The sequence below is a fragment of the Monodon monoceros genome, unplaced genomic scaffold (genome assembly GCF_005190385.1).
Source record: "Monodon monoceros isolate NGI ecotype Baffin Bay Population unplaced genomic scaffold, NGI_Narwhal_1 Contig7438_ctg1, whole genome shotgun sequence".
Taxonomy (NCBI): domain Eukaryota; kingdom Metazoa; phylum Chordata; class Mammalia; order Artiodactyla; family Monodontidae; genus Monodon; species Monodon monoceros.
Window position 1 is genome coordinate 1 of NW_021703011.1, and position 3,414 is coordinate 3,414.

General features: G+C 57.0%; 1 pseudogene; it reads left to right on the forward strand.

The window, feature by feature from the left end:
- The first annotated feature begins 21 nt into the window (after positions 1 to 21).
- On the forward strand, positions 22 to 2,285 carry LOC114891315 (annotated as a pseudogene).
- The last annotated feature ends 1,129 nt before the right edge of the window (positions 2,286 to 3,414 follow it).

Below are 3,414 nucleotides of genomic sequence, written 5' to 3' on the forward strand. Positions count from 1 at the left end.
CTCCTCCTCCTTTACCGCCTCCTCCTTTCATTTGTAAGTAGCTCCCTCCAGAGGGCCAGACATTTGCATCACCCCCACGTGAACCCTAACTTGTCTCCGAAGGTGGGGTCTTAACCCCAGCACTGGACATCTGGAGCCTGGTCCCTGTTTGTCGTGGGGCCGTCCTGGAGGGAGGGGGGTGTAGCACCCCCCCTTCCAGCTGTGACAACCAAAACTGTCTCCAGACATGGCCACATGCCCCCCCGGGAAGCAAAACCACACCCCACTGAGAACAGCTGCCCTGCCGGGTCTCATTAAAGGCGTATGAGACAGAGATCGGGAGCCGGAGAACAGACCCTCGTGGGCAGGTGTCAGGAGAGTGATCTGGAGGGTCACGTCCCCCGGCCTGTCCTGCACTCAGAGCCCCATGTGCCTTGTCTCCAGGGCCTCACTGTGCTCGGAACGCTCCGGGCAGCGCTGTGCATCTTCCTGCCCTGTGGGCTTGCCGTGAAACGGCCGTAGCACCTGTGGCTCCTCGGCCCTGGTGCCCTGGAACCTCCACTCTTGGTTCACACCACCTTCTCTCCGAAGCCGTGTCTGCAAAGGCCCCCGACATGAAAGGAAACGCGGAGAGAGCCCCTTGGCGGAGCCCCAGTCCCGACAACGAAGCCTTGCTTTTGAGGCAGAAGCACCAATTGCTACACGTCCGAGAGAAAGGAGACCTGCCGCCGCAGAGGAGACAGGACCTCTAGCAGTGCAAGAGCTGCCCCAGCGCTTGGCCGAGGAGCTGCAGGCAGAGCAGCAGGAGGCCCCAGGCCAGCAGGTCCGAGGCCTGGAGAGGCTGTACTTAGCACATCTGTTGGAGGGGAGGCGGTGGCGGGCAGACTGGCCGAGGACCATGAACCTGACTCAGAGGGCTCGACCCAGCCAGGAGCAGCCAGGTCGCCCAGGGCCGAGAGGAAGCACACAGTGGCCGTGCGGCAAGAGAAGGGACACAGGGAAGAGCTGGTCTGACGGCAGCCCTGGTGCACCACGTCCCGGAGAAGAGCGGTGGACCAGGAGAGGCAGGGAGCCTCCAGAGCCACGGGCCTGAGTCCTCGTCCCCTGAGCCCACCAGAGAGGAGTAAAGGAAAACACGTGCCTTCAACGAAGACCGGCGGGGGCCACCGTCCCATTGATCCTGGGCTGAGCAGAGGGACAGACTTGGGAAAGCTCTTGGCTGCTGTAGGGGAGATTAAATGCGTGGAGGAACGGGAGACCGAAAACAGCCCAGGACGGCAGGAGGCAGCTGGGGAAGCGAACGGCTTGTCTTCAAGGCCCGAAAAACCACTGTTTGGATCAGAGCCCCGAGGGCAAAGCCGACGACCTGGAACAGCTGTGGCCAGTCGGCTCGACCTGCAGAAGGGGGGCCTCACCGCTGGCAAAGCTCTGTGACAAGAGCAGGTGGTAGGGAGAGCTGGAGTTTGCCTCTGAAGAGTTGTTTGATACCATCCGGAAGCTGAGAAAACACCTGCACTTGCACCTGGATCTCAAGCCCGGGATGGATCAGAGCCCCAGTGAAGAACAGGGCTTTGAGGAGACACAGGCGTGGAGAAGGGAGAGCCAGAGAAAGAGGAACGCAAGAGATGCAGAGATGGACGTGGTGCCCGCCGGGGAGCCCGCGAGTCCAGCGGGGGTGGACGCCCACCTGACGCCGTCCAGAACCAGCTTGAAAAAGTTACTAAGCAAGCCCAGGAACCAAAAATCCCATGGGATGGCCAAGTGCGTGGTTGAGAATGACAGTAAACCGTGGTCTCCCGAGGCAGGGACATCTGTCGATGAAGAGAACCTGCTCTCGTGCAGCCCCGAATCCAGACAGGAGCCTCCCCGACCGGGCGCGCTGGTGCAGGGCTCCCTTCAGCTTCACCCGCAAGAACAGGCAGACAGAGGTGGCTTGACGGCATCAAGGCAGAAGCAGAAAATGCAGGTGGAGCAGAGAGCACCAAAGCAGCTGGACTCGCTCAAGCAAATCAGACACCCCAAGATGAGCTTGGAGGCCGACCTCCAGACGGAGCTGGAAGATGGGAGGAGGGAACAGAGGCAAGCTTCTCTGGCTCATCGGAAGCCTGACTCCCCCTCCAGACCAGGAGAAGAAAGGAGGGTATGACCGCAGCCCCACTTCCCCCTCGGCCAGCATCGTCGACGATGACGGGCACAGTCAGATGATTCGTGACCTTCAACGGCAAATTCTAGAGCAAAACAAGTTGCACAAGCAGCTTCTTGAAGAAGCCAGGAAATGCTTGTGAGAGTTTCAGGGAATATGTTAAAAGCGAGAGTCCTGCCCCTGGTAAATGCATCACTGATAACTGAGCGTTCTGCCAGAGCTGGCACCCAAGTCTGTGCGATTGTATTTGCACCATCTGCTCAGAAACCTGTAGCCTCTTTAAAATGGGCCGTCAGTCATCCTTCCATCCTTTGGAGCGAATTCCTCTGCAGGAATCATACTTATTGCCAGTCTCGCCTTTAAAACTAAGTCCAATTCAGGAAGACTCCTTAGCACGAACATGTGGGGCGCGGTAGGAGGGTCTGGCCATTGTAGCACAAAGGTGTGTCCCGGAGCTGAGGCTGTTTTCACGTGCCACAGCACAGATGGAAACACCAGGTACATTTAAGTGCTTCAGATGTTTTGGCGAAATGAACACTGGACTTTGAGGGGCATGCAAGGTCAGACGGGCGCAGTTTCAAAAGATACATCATTTGTTGCTTAGCCAGTGGCTGAGACGTTAATGGAGAGATTCAACAAAAATCTTTTAGTTTTTCAAACCAACATCATTTAATAGGACATCAGTAACATTCTTATAATTTTAATATTAGAAAGCAGGAGGGGGAGAGGGAGGGAAAGAAGGGGGTGGAAGCAAGAGGCAGAAAGAGGAAAGAGAGAGAGAAAGGGGAAATGGTTCCCAGCAACTCAGCCCTATAGACTCCTTCTGGGGCTGGCAGTGCTGGGGGAACCAGGGTGTCTGGTAGGTTCCCTACCCTCCAGCTTTACCTCTGACCCAGAAGCCTTGGCAGTCGTGGAGACCCTACACTGGGTGGGGTTTTATCTGCCTGTTACATACTTAGGGGTTGGAATGGGGGTGGACGAACCTTTTCCGCAAAGAGCCAATAGTAAACATTTTAGGCTTTGCTGGCCATACGGTCTCCGGCAACTACTCTACACCTGCCTTTGCAGCTGGAAGACAGCCACAGACAACACATAAATGAATGGTGTGACCGAGTTCCAGTAAGACTTTTATTTACAAAAATAGGTGGTAGGCAGGCTTTGGCCCTTGGGCCAGAGCTAACTGACCCCTGGACTTAGCATATGAAGGAGATGTTCCTTCCCTCCCTCCCTCCCTCCCTGCCTCCCTCCCTGCCTCCCTCCCTCCCTCCCTCCCTCCCTCCCTCCCCCCCTCC